This window comes from Columba livia, chromosome 9, assembly GCF_036013475.1.
Source record: "Columba livia isolate bColLiv1 breed racing homer chromosome 9, bColLiv1.pat.W.v2, whole genome shotgun sequence".
In the NCBI taxonomy this organism is placed as follows: domain Eukaryota; kingdom Metazoa; phylum Chordata; class Aves; order Columbiformes; family Columbidae; genus Columba; species Columba livia.
In genome coordinates, this window is record NC_088610.1 from 23,869,454 (window position 1) to 23,886,608 (window position 17,155).

General features: G+C 42.3%; 1 protein-coding gene across 1 annotated transcript in view; it reads left to right on the forward strand.

The window, feature by feature from the left end:
* The window catches only part of FAM168B (family with sequence similarity 168 member B), a 305,947-nt gene that overhangs the window by 138,455 nt on the left and 150,337 nt on the right, over positions 1-17,155 (forward strand). The gene's annotated exons all lie outside the window — the stretch shown is intronic.

Below are 17,155 nucleotides of genomic sequence, written 5' to 3' on the forward strand. Positions count from 1 at the left end.
GTGAACTGCAGCCAGAGTGTCCTGAAGAGCTCAGCCCCAGCTGGGGGCACTAAAATTGGGGTAGGAAGGAGGGAAAGGTAGAGTTAGTTTTGCAGCCTCTTTTCTTTTTCACAACAGGCAACACATAAGCAATGAGTAGGGACTACTGGCGGTTAGAGAGGCAACTCCATCTGTCCTTGGCCTTCATCCTCTGCCCCAGTAAGTCTGCAATGGGTCTCTTACGGGCACTGTTTTCTGCCTACTGCCTCCTCTCATCTGCTGTTCTCTGCACTCAACAGCTCTCCACTTGGAAGGTTCAGTGGAGAGGGTTCCATTTTGTGGCTGGTGTTACATGGAAACAAGTCAAGCACTGCTTTTAATTACAGATGCTGTTTTGCAAAGCGACTGAAGCAGGTTTTCAGCAGACATCTCTCCAAACTGGCTCATGTGATTTAGACTCAAGTGTTCGTAGGCAGGTAGCTAATCCTTGGCCTTGGAGAATTGTGGGATTTGTTTTTTTTCATTGGTGTGTTTGTTTGTTTTTAATGTATAGCAGGAAATGCTGGTTTAACATGTAAAATGAAACTGTAGCTTGATGAAGTAAATCCCTATAAAATGCTAACCTTCTATTTATGTAGTCCTTCTTTGAGTGTTTCTTTGTTCATTATTTTTTTTTATGATACGGAGTGGAAGCTGAGTAGCTTCATACGAATAATGGTCTTTTAACCCCCATAATCTCATTTGTTAAATTTCTTCTTGTCTCCATATATTTCCCTGAGACCAATTCTAGACTTAAGGTGCCAAAGATTTTAAAAGTAATAATAGTTGCTAAGGACATCTTGTACAGAGTTAGGATAGCAGGGAATATTTGTTTTGAAGATAGCTGTTTCATACCCATACCACAGCAGTTTATGAAATCACTTTTTTGATGAAGAATGGTGTCAACAGGAAAGCAGTAAGAGTTATCTGAATAGAGCTTTGGCTTATTTAACCTCAAGGAGGAAGCCTTACCTGGGTACTGCCAACTTTTGTGCTCTTCAGAAAGGACAGACATTTTCAAGTGCAAGAAGTCAGTATGTTGTCAGGAAGCCAGTTTGCACAATCCAGGTCATATTTTCCACCTGTTTGGGCACATAGATGGACAACTGGGTTTAACAAACCTCACTTGAAAATTTGTCTCACTGCTATGTTGTCACGGGATATGAGCCTCTGTCCCAGTGTGGGAAGTGAACTTCTGAACTGGCTTACGAACAAAAATGCTTCCCAAAAGAATCTGGACAAAATTGCAGAGCATGATTTAATGCAAGAATGAGGGCAGACACTGAAAGGTCAGCGTGATGACAGATGATATTTCACTCTGCTTAGAGTTCTGCAGCTGTTTGCAGGAGGGTGATGGGCGGGGGAAGGACAAATCCCAGTAGCAGTATATCAAGAGACCATGTCTGTGTGTCATGTGGAAGCACCTGCTTGTGGGGGTGTCCACCAGGCACTGTGCGGTGCTTGCAGGAACACTCTGCTGGCCCTGCAGCCCTGGGGAATCAGGGGATTTATGGTCTCCCAAGCTGCAGGTACTGCAGTGTGGATTTATAGAGAGGCAGAGAAGCCAAAAGCAGGCGAAAAGCCCCTCTTCTGCTCTCCCTTACCGTTGGTCAGAATGATTCATCAGGCCACATCATAGAGGAGACACCCTGCAGCCCTTTATTGCACTGTAGCCATCTGCTGTAAGAGATACAAGGAATGTGGAGCTGGCTGACAGTGGGGGTGATCGGGACTCCCTCTCAGGAGCTGGCAGGAGGGGAAAGAGCCCCGGATTTACTTGGTATCAACCGATTTTCTTATTTTGGGGAGGCAAGAAGCAAGCGTGTTGTCCTGCATAACTGGTCCAAGGTTTAGGAAGGCATGAGAAAGATGGCACCAGGAGAGAGGGGCTCTTAATTCTGTGCAGAAGGCCGTGCTTCAGCCTGCGCTGTGTTCCATGGAGGTCTCTGCTGGGCTTTAGAGCAAATCCTTGTCATTGTTCCTTAGGGGCCAGTCAACCCTGACACCTGGCTCTGCCTCCAGGAGCTGTTGTGGCCCAGCATGGTGCACGGGGGGTTCAGAGGATTGTTAAGGAAAGAAGCTGGTGCCTCACACAGTGTGTCTGTTCCACAGCTTGCTTGACGGGCATTTTCTTAGTGAAGAACAGATACCTACATTTGGGTGAGGCTGCACAAGTGATTATTTTTGCAATTATCAGTGTCTATCTTAGTCTGCAAAATTTGGTGGTTATCATCTTCATCAAAACAAATGTCATCTTTTTCAGACAGATTAATAAAGGGGAAAGGCACAAGTTGGTGTGGTAGATCACTCTTACAAAAATGTGACTTTCCTGGAATTGTACCATGGTAAAATTTATATATGCAGCTTTTATTGTTATCATAATTGAAAATGCAGAAGACATTAACCCATTAATATCCTCAGAAGTTATTAAGCAAAGAGAACACGAGTTGTTCTAAGTTCTCTTGATTCCTAGTGTGCACAATTTTGGCCCTTCATTCTCTGGAATGAAAGTAGAATGAAAAATACACTACGGATAACTCAACCAAACATATATTGTGAATTGCTGCATTTTAGAAGGGAAAATAAAAGCCCTTGTTAGTAGTTGAAGATCTAATTCTGCTCAAATGATTTTACTAAGTAACTCTAGAAGTCTGTTGTTTGTGAAGGGGAAGCTCTGGAGGCTTCTCTTGAGGTTCTTGGTTTATTCTTTGTGTTCAGCACAATGCTCACTCAAACTCTGTAGTTTCCTTAGTGCTCATGATCTTAGCATACACAAGCAACAACTTAGTGTAGATGAAATGAAATTCTTTACATTTAAAGGTGGTTTCCCCTCTTTGATTGGTGTAGTTGTATTTGGTTGCTGTGGTACCAGAACTGGGGAATGCCCCTGACCAGGGAGCAAAAGGAAGTTATTAGAAATGTAAGTTCCGTATATGCTTCTCTCACTTTTTACTTTTTTTAACAGTGTCTGGTTCTTTTTCCCAGTGTAATCTTTGTCCTTTCCTGATTATTCCTCTTGTTCTCCACTGGGTTGGCGTGTCCATTTAGAAAGGCACATTCCTACATACTACCATGCATGTTACTCTATGGAAAGTACTGTCATAACAACTGCATCTATTTTTTTAATCAGATGTATTTGTGCATATAGGACTGCTTAAAAACTATACCTCAAAGTGCTGAGACTCACTTTCCTACATGTATCAGTGGTCCTAAATAAGTAATGAAGCAAATGTAGTTAAGATGCAAATGTAAAGTATCTTATTTTCAGTTTGGCTTGCATTAAGCTGTTAATTTCCATTAACATTCATGAGGAAATACACCCAAAAGTTTTCCCCAGGCAAGAGTTCTGATCCTCCTAACAATAATTTCCATTTTACATTGTCTTTCAATCAAAGATATTTGTATTTTGCAAACTTAATTAAGAATTAATTAATTAACAATATCCCTGGAAGGAACAGCAAATGGCATTTTCCCCATTTTACCAGTGAGTGAATGGAGGTCGCCCAGTGGGATCTGGGGCTTTGATGTTGAAACCTGAGCCACCTGTGTCAGCATCTTCAACTTACTGGGGACTTTCACGGGATTATGTCCAATGTATATCCATATTTATCATTTAGTATATCGTTTCTTTGATACCTGTTGAAGTAGGGCTATGAGAAAGCTGTACTTAGCCAAGCCCTTCTTGTGGTTATAGATGAATTTCACTTTCATGCACAGTTCTCTCTCTTATTTATTATGACTGACATTTCTGTTAAATACCCAACAGATCCATTGAGACTTTTATATCTGCATTAGTAGAAACAGCAGACAATTTTAATAGCTATCTGAAGAAACAAATTACTTTTTGGCTGTAAACTGTGTCTGATGCTATGAAACAGTACACTGGGATACCTACCCTATGATTTCCTACCGGATATTCTCTATCTGTATGAACATCCTCAGTGCTGTGGTTAGTGGCCAGCTAATTTCTATATATTCATTTTATGTAATATGTATTCCTATCACTCAATCAGGTTTGTAAACCAAATTCACAAATGATATGAGTATGTTCTTCTTTGCAATTACAATGGTTCACCAGTGGCATGACTAATAGGAGAACAGGAAACTGAGAAATTATACCCTTCTGCTCGAGACTGAGAGTGGAGCTTGGGAGCAGAGACGATAGGAAAGAGACAGAATGAGAAATAAGAGGAGAGGATCAAAATACTGAAAAGAGGCAAGGAGATGGGGAGATGAGAGGGAGTACATTGGAACAAGATAAATGATCACAGCACACATGAAAGGTGAGATTAGTTCATAAAGAAACAGTAACACCAGCGGGAAGGTGGGAATCCTCCTGCCTGTCAGTGACTCATCATGGCAGGGCAGGATGCGGTGCCTGGGATGGGTGGGCTGTGTCGTGTAGTTTGCAGGAGATTTGCTTGGGATGTTCTGTGCGGCCCAGACTTGCTCCTGTGCCCTGCTCTGGCGTTTTTAGGCTGGGTATTTGTCAGACCTGTCAATCTGTATATCGTCTTACTTTGGCTAGAGTCTCTAGGTGCTTCCGTAGCATAAATAATACAATAGTGTATTTGTTGCTGCGCATAGCAATTATGCCGTGCCGATAATCAATGCAAACAAGTTGGCAAAATGTTTTGAGAACTGGTTAAAATTACCACTCTGAGTGCAAGACGAGAAAGTTATGACAAATTTAATGCTCTGTTTAAACATTAAGTTTGTGCTTTGCCTTAGCAGGATGCTGCTAACGGACTCTCTCCCAGGGTACCACTTAATTACAATTACTGTGGTTACAAGGTTAAGCAATAAACTTTCATTTAGTCTTTCAGCAGGTCAAATTATTCATTAACAACCTCTGGGCAAAACCTAACCAGCTCATGTGCTTAAAAACCAATTAGACTTATCCCTGGTTTTACTAAGTCTCTCTTTGGTCATGAAGGTTCAGCAGCAAAGATGGAAGGAATTAGATCTGCAATGAGTCCTTCAGGGCTGTGCATTTCCTTTCTTCCTTCTTCAGGATTAATGCAGGATTCCATCTAATATAGGCTCAGCTCATTAGATTCGTCAGTATGGTTTGTCTCTCTGTAATTAAGCAGCCACTGACAAAACTGGCTTCGAATGGCTGTTAAGAGCTTTATAACAGTGCTTTTTCTTCTGCTGTCTGTCCTGTAAAGCTTTTTTTATAGATTTTTCACTGAAAATCCAAACTGTGAAACTTGAGTTCTCCCTTCTGTCCCTTCCTACCTACTTCTTAGTAGCAAAAATAGCAAAAGATTATGCATTTGTGAGTATTGCTCTATTTTAATTCTTAAGTCAGAACTTTATAAGCCAACTTTTCCATCAAAAGTTTTGATTAAAAAAAAATAAATCTGAGGTGAGTTCTAGGCTTCCCCTTCCTTAGGCACAAGCAAAATTCTGGGGGACAGTAACTGAACCCTCATTCTTTTCAGGGCCTTATCCACAAAGAGTCAAGGTCTGGGTTTTTTTTATTACATCTGGTTTTTCAGTAGATGTAAAAGCATTGGTAGCAGAAGAGTCATCCTCAGTACTCCGGAGTCCAGTGTTGAGATGGATAAGCCTCAGGGCTTCCACGTCACTAACCACATACCCAGTATTCTCCCTTCTCCTTGAGCTCTTTACTATTTACTTATATTGTCATTTCCATTAATGCAGGTCTCCAATTAAATGCATTTTCTTTATGTGAGTTTTGCTATTTGAAGGAAATTTATAAAATATATAAAGCCATCCAATGCTAAAATAATAATACTGCTGTGTTACCAGGTAGAAGGAGCCTTGATCTTGTCAGGGTTGTCTCATGAGGAGTCTGCAGGTAGCAAGGGTTAGCACATGTCCCCTGACTCTAGGAATCAAATAATATTGTAAGGAGATCAAAAGTAAAATTACATTTTGTGGTTTTACAAGCCAGCTGACATTTTGAAGTAATTTTAGCATAATAACGTAATACAAAATGGCAGCTAATTCCCTAAAGCAATGCAGCAGCTTCAGATTATGCAGGCTGCTCAGCTTCAATATGACAAACGATGTTGCTGCAGAGAAACTAGATTGCGAGTTATTATATGAGCTCCCCATGAGCTAGTAGTGCACATCCTGCTCAACAGGAGCTGGAAACAGCAGAGAACTGGTGCTGCCCCACGTCAGCTCAGGATCGCAGTGTCACCCCGAGCGGAGCTCCTGTATCCCAGTTCTGTAATGGCAGTTAAACAAGAAAAGCAAAAAGCTGTTTTCTAAGGCCCACTGGTCTTCTCTATAGGAATAATCTGTAGATTTGTAACAGCGAGAGGTTGGACTTAGAAAGCCTTCGCTTGTGCTGTAGAGTGTGGATAAAATAAAGCACGTCTTTTCTTTTTTACCAATGAGTACGAAGTGAGGAGGAGCAGTCTTTAGAATTTAACTCAATTTCTAGGTAAAATTAAATGGAAGGGCCAATGAGGAGAATGCAATTCCTGAGAATACAAGCAGTGTGCAGTCTGAAAGGAACTTTTAAAATTCCCTTACGAAGAAATCTTTTCCTGACAGCACTCTTCTCTGTTTATGCTTCAAACACCTTATTTTTCATTTCTGCTTGAGAAACCATCAGAGCTCTGTCTTGTTTCCTAAAACATCATGTTCATTTTGCCTTATGCTTCCCGAAGTGAACGTGTCGTGTCAGCTGGCAGACTGAGGGACAGAACCGGCTCCTTCACTCTTTTCTCTGGATGACAGCGTTCAACCCAAAAATTATTTTCCAACCTCTCAAGTCATAAAGTTCCTCCCATGTCTTTCAGGCACTCCCTTGCTGGTGTTTTTGACAGAAAACACAATTCAATTGCTCGTGCCCTAAGGGACCCCCGGCCCCTCCTCTGACTGGCTCTGCACCAGCGGGTGGTAGTGGGCAGGGGAGGGATCTGCCCAGGGAAGCAACTGGAGCTGTGAAGCCACGATCCAGGCTTGTTCTGGGAGTGGGGGAAATCACGGCCCTTTTCCTCAGAGTTTTTATGGACTGAATGCTCACTGCAGGCTGGAGCACATTAAAAGCACACCTGGAGCACAGCTTAGTTTATTGTCACCTAAAGTGCTCCCTTTAGCACAGCCCGAGACAGCTGTGTGCTGCAAACCGAAGCAGAGGGAGCAGCGATCCAGAGAGGTTTGCTCCAACAGCGCTCTCTCATCCAGCCCGAAGCGCTGATGTAGGTGTGCCCCTCCGGCTGCTCTGCACCTTCCCTTCCTCGCCCTTTGCAGCAGGCTGGTGAGCGCCCCGTTAGCTCACAGGGATGGGACAGACAGGCTGGCGTGCAGGCTGCCTGAGTTCATGGCAGTCATAGAAAGAAAGGCTTTGGAGGAAACACTAGGAGATTTAACTTCGATACAGTTGCAGCACTCATTCAATAATTCTTATAGTAACGGCAGATGTAAAAATACCTCACATAATTACCAAAAGGAAATATCGAAGATGGGTGGTAGACAGGAAGGTATTTAGGTCTCTGTTATTGGCTGCATGTTTTAAGAGGAATCTAAGGAGATTTCGTGGTCATTTCTTGCTATGAAAGCATGCAAGGTGAATTCTGGCTCCTTGGGGTAAGGATATGACAGTTTTCCATAAAGCAAAGGTTCTGCCGAAATTCTGTTCACAAGTATAGAAAGACTTCATTTGACTTGTTGAAACCAAATGTTTCCATTTTACTAAAGGAGTACGAGAGTTAAGCTCTGCACCTTGGCAATTCCCTGGTGAAGACATGACCAGCATTGCTGTATTCCTGCAAAACAATTTGATTCTGTCTAAATTATATTTTATGATCAGAAAATTTTCTGCTTTGATACGTTCCAGCCATTTCTGGCTGTATATACGGATGTGATACACCCGAGCTATCACACTGGTGATGATCCAAAAGCTCAAACCAGGCAAGCGATGCTGAGCAACGCTGTTGTCCGCATGAGCAAAGTTCACCACAGCTTGCAGGTGAATGTCTTTGAGCCTTTTGCTTTGTCCACAATGTCCGTGCTACATGGAGAAGACCACTGATTAAACAGTGTAGGTCTCATTGTCTTCTGGCAGGAAAGCTCCTCTTGTAAAAACTTTATCGATGGGACTTCCCTAGGGCATTTAGATTTAGGCTGTCAAGCCTTTGTGCTGAATGGATGGAAAGATGTGATGGAAAAGAGCTTCAGTGTGGGTATCTTCCCTAAGAAAAGGCTCATCACGGTTTTGATCCTTGACTTCCCTATGGGCCTTAACTTCATAGCTGCTCATGACAGAGCCGGAAGGATGCAGGAGGAAGTGCTTTTACTTCTTTTCTGTTCTTACTGGCTGTCTTCCCAGAACTTTGTGGTGCTGTGACTTTAATTTGTCTCTTATTCTCTTTAACAGTACATTTGTGCTTTTAGTATTCTGGTTTTACACCATTTGCGGTTGTGAGTTAAAAGCCCATTTGCCACTGCTGTAGTATTAAAATAGGCTTATTGTTGCCTTCTGTGTGTGAGTTTCTTTGCTGCAAACCAGGTATTTGTTGTACAGTGTAATGCACGGGAGGTTGTGATTACCCTATGGTTTGGATATTCAGGGAGAAGGCTTGAGGTCCAAAGGCCCAGTTCTGTCATGTCCACAGCATTTAAAAATGATGGCCTTAATAAAGCTGACAAGATAGAGGGAAAATGTTGCTGCAGGACAGTCAATGAGCTGACAGTTCCCCACTAGTGATGGCAGAAAAGTCCATCTGTGGTCAGGGTGATGGACCTGGTGGGCTCCCTGTGCTTACGGGACTGGCACGTGTTTGGATTCTGCAGATGTGATCCCTGGACAGACAGAAGTAAATCCTTTATGGAAAAGGGCTTGCAACTGCGCTGTGCTGTTTGAAACCACTAGTAATTTAGGAAGGACTGTCCTGGTTGTGGTGTTATTGATATACATTTACTGAGCTAATTCAGCAGTTCAGGGTGAGGGGAGTTCATGGGGATGAAGGGCAGAGAAAGGTCCAGGTAGAGACTTCCCTGCAAATAGTGTTTACGCGTCAGGGAGAAAGAAAAGAGAGAAAAATCGAAAAACACTACTGTGTATTTTAGCAACTTTTAAGGTAATTTGATGGTGCAAATTACTGCAGTGCGTTTTTCTAAATCATATCTCACATTGGTGCTTACCAAAGGAGGAACCTAAAATAGCACAGTAGCTTCTGTGAGACAGTTTCAGCCCCTGCACCAAAGACTTCCTGAGAGCCTGAAGAAATTTTGTGCATGTATTTATAATAACCAAGTTAAAGGGACTTCTGGTAGCACACATTAAGTGCATATTATGCTACATGTGAGCCAGACTGAGGCACAGAAAAAGGAGATTCTCAATGGGAGAAGCTTCTGTTGTGCTGTGGGGTTAAGTCTGGAGTTGAAGAGTTGCAGAAACCACTTGTGCAAAGGTTTGAGCAGGTGTCTCTGCTTCAGAAGCACAAACATGCAATTGAGTTAAGTGCTGCTGCTAACTTTTAGAGGATGCATCAAGGAATAGGAAGCTGAAGTCATATAGTCCAGCAACAGCTTAAAACTAAAGAAAAAAAAAGAGAGGACTCTTCCCAGTTGGACTTTTACACTGGTTTGAACCCACTGGTATTTAAAAATTACCACAACTAAGACTTTCTGCACTCTTAGATGAAAGAAAACTCATTTGGATATAAAGTATTGCTGTTAATGCTTATGATTTTGATATGTTGGTTTTCAAAAGGGAGGCATGTATTAAAAATAATGAAGTAGCACTGGCATTTCAATGCTGCTCAATTACAGCATGTGTCTCTCTTGAGGATGACAGTTGTTAGACTGCAGGTGTGACTATAACCCACATTTCTCTGGAGATGACTTTTTTTGTTCATGTTTGAAAAAATGTCATAAACCGTGTTGCCTTTGTCTTCCATTTTTTAGCTCTTAGTTTTATGGTAGGGAGGAGGACAAGGGAAAAGAGGGGGAGGAGGATGAAGGGGGGACAATAAATGAGGAGAAGCGTGATGTTTGCTATTCCTAGAAGGTAAAGAAGAAAGGAGGGCACTACTGGCAGCGTCCCAAGGAACTGCCACTCAGCTATGGCTGATTCTCCTGGGGAGAGCAGCTTTCTTTCTAAAGTAGTCCCAGAAGGCTGCTTTGAGAACTTGCCTTCACAAATTATTTCAAAGATGTTCCTTATCCAAGATGTAATCAGGGCTACACATCAGAAACTATATAAATTACCACTCTCATTAGGGCCTATGAATAGCTACACTTTGTCTCTTAAGAGTCACCTGAAAAAATCTCAATTTAAAAGTAAATGCAGGCATTCCGCTTGGTAACAAGGATTTCTTCCACAGAAGGCAAAGAAGTGGACAGTTGGCAGGGAACATTTCTGCAGACCAGCCGCAAAAGGTGGGCACTTTTTTCTCTCCAGGTAGAACTTGCTAGTTGTGTATTTTTACGCCCTGAGTTGAGTGAGTAAAACGGAACCCAAACACATTGTGTGTTATCCTGGTCGAGTAAAGTTCCTTCCCCAGTTGCGGAGAAGTCCTTGCTCAGCAGTGATCACAGTGCCTGTTTTGATACTGTATTACCCCTAAAAGGAGAAACAGCCCTTCAGGAACCAAGGACATATAGAAGAGCAGAGTCAAAATTCTGGTGTCTGCTGGCCAGAAAGCACAGTAAGTTCCTCATCACTGTCAGGTTTTGTGTTTGCGTCCCTTTCTGCTGGCTCACTCACATTCACATGCTGCCATGCATCCACATGAAGCAGCAGCCAAAGCTTGAGCTGCCACAAGATTCCAAAAAAGAATCTGTTTCCTTGGCATGTGTTTGCCTGGTTACCAGGAAACAGAGCCTTTTTATCTGGATGGTGCAGAAGACAGGCCACAGCCAGGGCTGGGCAGGACTGCAGAGCAAGGAGGAAGGAACTGGGACAGCCCTGTCAGCCTGTGGGAGACCATGGTGGTAGGTCAGCGTGCTTCGGGCCAGGGGACTTGCACCACGGAAAGGGCCCATGTGCAAAAATGCAGCTTCCCATGGCAGCACGTCCTCTGCCAAATTTAACCTTGTCTGTTTTGTGATTAGTTATTGAGCAGGTCATGTTGCAAGCTTTCAAAAGTTCATGTAGAGCTCACTCCAGAAAACTAAATGCATTGGGTCATTGTGCTGAAGGCACAGCTTGAGTTGAGGTGGAAGTTGCACCAAAACTCACTGTGCTGGTTATTAACTACCAGGTGAGGTAACTACAACATAAATGCTTTCACGTGCTTCTGCTAGAGACATTCTTTCCAACTTCTTTCTGAGCTTGAGGAACTGATAAATATTATGAAGCTGATTTTGGTCACAGATACTTGGCTGTTTTTTCCAGAACTCCAGGGTTGTGTTTGAAAGGCTGCCTCTGGGATTCAGGTCTCTTCTTCACCTTCCTCATCCTTCTTTATGACATTGAACGTTTATTGCAAGGGCTTGATCCAAAGCCTGTTACTCTCTTCTGCCTTCAGTGGATTTTAGTTTGTAGACGTCAATTCAGGGCCGAGGATTTCCGTATTCTGTTAGAACCTCTAAAAATTATTTGAAGCCCACTGACAAGTGGCACAGCTGTTCTTTGTCTGTTCAAAACCATTAGAAACAGCCCTCTATGGATCTGAAAAGCATAGATTAAGAGCCACTGAACTAAATTCAACTCAAATAATGCCTCAAGCTCTAATAGATAATTTTATTTCCTTCTTCTCCCAACTCTGATCAAATCCAGCCTTTTCTGTTGTACCTTAAGGGGTAGAAAGCAGTTCAAGCATTGCTCTCACAAGTGGATGAATATAGGAAAGCACAATTGCTTCGAGAAAGTTACCCTTCCATGAGCCATTTAAGGGGGGAAAAGTAAAATTGCTTCTCATAAATTGTGTAAACTCCATGGCTTATTGCCTCATCTAGGAAAGGATAGTAAAATAGTACTGAGTCGGAATTTTTTTTAATTAAACCCAGACTTATTGACTTAAAGTTTGTTTATAAGTTCTAGCAAAGATTAATACACAACAGCAAACCAAACAATTTATTATTGCAGAGCTTTCTGTCATATAATTTGTAGAACTGAGTGAAAGAGAGATTATTACATTCAAATAAATTTATTGTTCTGTAGCTCAGGGATTTTATTTTGGTTGTTTTGGTTGTTGAGTTTGTCTTTTGTTTCATAAAGTAAGAGTAAATCAACTAAATGAAGTACTGAAGCTACTCTTGGACTTTCCCCAGAGAAGTGGGATACTCACACATGCTTCAGACCAGCAGCTCTGGACCCTATCGATCAAGGCAGGAGGCTTGGGTTTCCTCAAAGCCAGAGTCATATATTGTTATAGATGTAGAATAGAAGTGGATAAATCATTGCTCTGATCTTTAAAATAGCCCGTTATTTTAAGGGAGAGATCCAGCATATAAAATCTTATGAGAACACGTACCTTTATATTGGTCTTGGGTTCTCAAAACCTTATGGAAGAGCATCAGCTACAGAACTGCTCACAGGAAGCAGTATTAAGTGTCAGAAAAGTGAAGAATCCTTATTGCCGACTTCATTTTCTCTAATGAATTAGCTACAACCACCTCATTAAGGAGGCTGTACTTGATCAAACTTTTCTGTCAGTTTTCTTAATGACCAAATTGAATTTAACCTCTCTCAACTTGAGAACTGTTATTCTTCACCTTAATGACAGGACTTCGTTTAAACTATTCTTTTTCATTTGCTGCATTATTACAGTAAGCATTAAATGTTAAAAAGAAGCCATTCCAAAACCTTGCTATACTAAAATTGGAATCTGAATTTCACTAAAATTCAATGACTCAAATTCTCAGGGTAGGGCTGGATGAACAACCTCTCAACTCGTCTCAAAGTTGTTTACATGTTTTCTCCAGTCAGTCATTCCTGGCCAAACATGACACCAGTTCAGGAGCCCCTCAGTTGTACAGGGGCTGTGCAGGCTGGGACTTTGTTCTGAGCCCCAAAATCCTTGCTTTGGCACAACAAAGGGGTGGTTAAGAGCAGGAGACAGGGATGGGGAGGAGTGGGAGCAGAATGAAGAACCTCTTGCCCCCTGGTATTTGCACAGCTATACTTTGCCACAGTGCTGCACATGAGGAATGTTCTTGTGTTATAGTGCATGATGTTTTCTGTGGTCCCCAATGGCCTCAGTACAAGAGGTGCTAAGCACAGTGCGTCAAGTGCCAGACAGCAAGCCGAGACAGATTTTACCCTGAATGCTTCTACATCGTAATTTGATGATAGTAAATGTGACTAACTCTTTGGATGTCCTGAGTGAGACATTTGGGGAATGAGTTTTGCCATTCCCATGAAGTGTTGGGTGAGGCTCTCTAAATTTGGATGGCCCTACGGAGAAGTTAGGCTGACACTGACTGTGGGATCTTTTAGAATTGTAGCATGTTTCTTTCACTCAATTAAATTTTTTCACGTTGTAATCTTTTTCCTTTTTATTGCTGTCGTAATTTGAAGGGGAGAAATGAAAAGGAAATATCTGAAATCACCCTGAGAGATTTCCCTTTGAAAAGTAGAGGCCGCCTTCAGCAAAGCAGCCATTCTTGGGCTGGGTGCCACTATTGAAACCTCAAATTTTGGACATTCAGAGCTCTCTTCAAAATATTTATTCTGCAAAATCCTGCCTTTATTGGAATATGATGCAATATCAGAAAGAAGATTTCATGAGGCAATGAATATAGTATTTTGTTTGTATTATGGTTTATTGTTTCTTCCTTGCTTTGTCATAAAGCAGGAGTAATGTTCATGGCATTGGAAGGCACATACACAATAAACAGCTCGGTGTTTCTCAAACACCTCAACTTTGCTTTGGTATTTAATCACCCAGAGAAAATGTTTATTGCCATGCACACTCCTCTGCTGTGGACGTTATCCTTTTACTTGTAAAATATTGTGCTGTGCAAGACATACAGCACAGTTATATGGAACAAAATCTGGTATCTGTTTCTCGGGCAGGAAGAATTCCATGGTGAGATCCTTGTCCCTTGGGTCTGCTTGTATTAACTTGACATAATATGGAGATAACCCATCTTCTCTGACTCCAGTGAGCTTTGGGCTGGCATCGTCTTTTAAATGTGGCTCCTCCTGTGGAAGCTCAGCTGAGCTGCCCCCTTTGGGGTCAGGCCCTGAAACAGCAAGTTCTCAAGGGCCTGATTTTACTGCCTTCATTCAGTTAAGAAAAGGGAATGTTTGCAAAATAAGCAACAGTACAAAGTAAAAGACAGAATAAGAGCTTCTCACTCCTATGGCTAGCAATAACCCTTGCTTAAAACCTTCCTTTTCTTGGACTTGCTGAATACCACTGTCTTGTTTAACTGTTGCCTTTTATGTTGGAAAAAAGAAAAATTCAGGAAGGTTGAGCAAGTTTGACATAAAAGGATGTTGTGACAAGTATTTTCATAGATTCTCTGTACCATGGGAAAACCCTGCTGTGTCTTTCTGCGGGGCTGCAGAGCAGAGGCGGAACAGGGACACGGCGGGCGGCCCAGGGAGGCTGTGCAGAGGGCGTGTGGCCGCCCCAGCCGCTCAGTCCCGTCACCCCCAGCTCCCTGGGAACAGCCAGCGCAGCCTGACTCACGGACAGCCCCTCTGCAGCAGTTTGGCTCCTTTGTCACAAAGCATAGAGAAAAACGTAGTGTGAAAGCAGCTCAGCCCTTCCCTTGTGCCTCCCTCCCCCAGGGCTGCTCCCGCTGTGCAGGTGCCTCTGGATGTGCTGGAACGTGTCTGCTGCCTGCCCAGCCGCACAGCCCCCAGTGTCCGATCCTCACAGTCAAATCTGGCACAGAGATGACATTTTCTGTGCAGTTACAAGGATGTGACCAAGACATAACTGTAGCCCAGAGAGGCTTCTTCAGCTCCCTGTATTTTAAAGAAAACAGGAGCACCTGCTGTCATTCTGTCCCTATGCAAATCCCAGAGCAGTAACAAACCCCTGCATTGCATGTTGCTGTCTGCTGTGGTTTGAGTGCAAACATGCAGAGTGCCACGTGGTTTTGTCAGCTTGTTCTGTGCCACCTTGGATTGTGAGACACAGAGACTTCAGCTGCTGATTCCCATGGACTCCTGCTGGGTTCCTTCTTCTGTCCTCCTCTCCTGCAGAGGATTGTGGTGCAAGAGGAATTTATCCATAGATATGTCTCCTTTGCTGGAAGACCTTCCATTCTTTCTGACATCCTCAGTCTGACCCAGTGCTGTTTCTCCTTGTACTCATCCCACAATCCCCAGGCTTCAGGAACTCCTCTTGAAATCATAAGCTGTCACCTCCACTTTGTCTTCCCAGCTCTTTTTCACAAAGCCAGTGGAGTAATAGGACCTCAGTTTTATTCTAAAGTGTTTTAATCTAAAATTCCAGCATCTGTGGATTCTTCTCTCCTTTCAGTTGTTGTGGTAGAGGATAGATTTTTACGTAAAGTTGTAGATTCTGAAGCTCAAATAAGAGACTTTGGTAGCAATGGAATGGAGTGGAGTAGGAGTGGTGCAGAACTTCACTGTGCATCCAAAAACATACATAAGATAATAGTAATGTTTCAAATTACTTTTGGCCTTCAGTGACTAGGAGTCAGACTTACTGCTGGCATTTCATGATGGCGCTTCTGGAAAGCACCTAGCATGCATCACCCAGTCGTGTAGCTTTGTCTGATGTGCCTCTCTTTTATGTATAGGTAGTAGAACAGCTACAGACAGCTTTTTATATTTAGCAGCAGGTTTGTAAGGCTGAAGAAAAATGCCTGGGTAACTCTATTGTTCCCAAGGCATATGAGCACTTAAATGTCTTTTTCTGTTTGACATTCTTTGTATTTTAAAAACACACAGAGGCATCAACAGAGATTGGAACTCTATTACATGAGGCACTAAATGAACATGGAGAATGGCAGCACCTTCCCCAAATAGCTCACTGTCTAAAACAGACAAAACAGGCACTGAAATTCCTATGATCTCCATTTATAGGTAAGGCCCCAGGATAGATTAATACTCCTGTGGTTCTGCACAGTCTATAATAGTCACAGATGTTGAACCCCTGTCTCTAAAGCGCCAGATTAGTGTTTTTTAAACAGAATAACTGCTGCTTTCTTGGAAACAATTCAACTCCATTAATAATCAAGATGTAAAATAAAGGAATTGCAGGTATTGATACAGAAAGGTAATATGTTCAAGTATCATGAGGATGTTGCCATTTCATTTCTGTAGGAAGAGACCATTAAGAAGCATATTAAGGCTTTTTAAACAGGTAAAGAAGTGCAACATGAAACTAAAATAGAGCCTCAATTGTCCTTTCACCACTTCCATGCCTCTGGCGTTCCCTAGTTTGACTGGAGTTACTTCAGTTTTAAACTACGCTAAGGAAAAGCGGCATATTGCCCTAACAGTCCCTCCCAGAGACTCTTTCATTTAGGAGTGAGACCTCAGTGCAGGGCTCACTGCTGGATCGCCTGGTTCCTAGCAGCAGCTTTCCAGCTTTAAAAGAAATCCCCCAGTTTTTAAAAGCATTTACATTTAGTTGTAGTAGTCAGAATACAAGAGGAGAAAACATAGTTAGTCTCATTTATCTTAAAAAGCTAAAGCTAATAAACCCACTACTTCTTCAGGAAGGTAAGAGGGTCTTTTGAGATGGCCGGATCCACTACTCACTATTTTTAAATCAGATCTGCAGCTCTGACACTTTATTTTGTGCAGTGGATGAGTAACTGCATGTGACAGGTTTATAGAAAAAGAATTCCTCACCTTCAGTGATACTTAAGGAGAGCATTGGTACCATCTGCAGTGATCCCATTACAGACAGCTTACGGACAGCTGGGATGTCTAGGCATCCACTCTCCTCATTAATCCCCCATTCCACAGTGATAAACTTCTGCAGAGATGGCAACACATTGCAGATGGAATTAATCCACCATGGCAGGAGCTAATTAAGAGAACAAATCTGAAGGAGTGCCTTATGGCTTTAATTCCCTTTTTATACCTGCAGGGCAAGGACTGTTAAAAATGAAAAGAAGTTAAGCATAAGCCGATGCTGGCAGTAACCATGTCTGCAATCTCAAATGCTACTGCTCCTGCTCATTTCAGTGAAGCCTTGGATCAGACTTTAAATAAAATAAATATATAAAAATAAAAATTTAATGAACTATACAGAGAACAGAGGAAAGA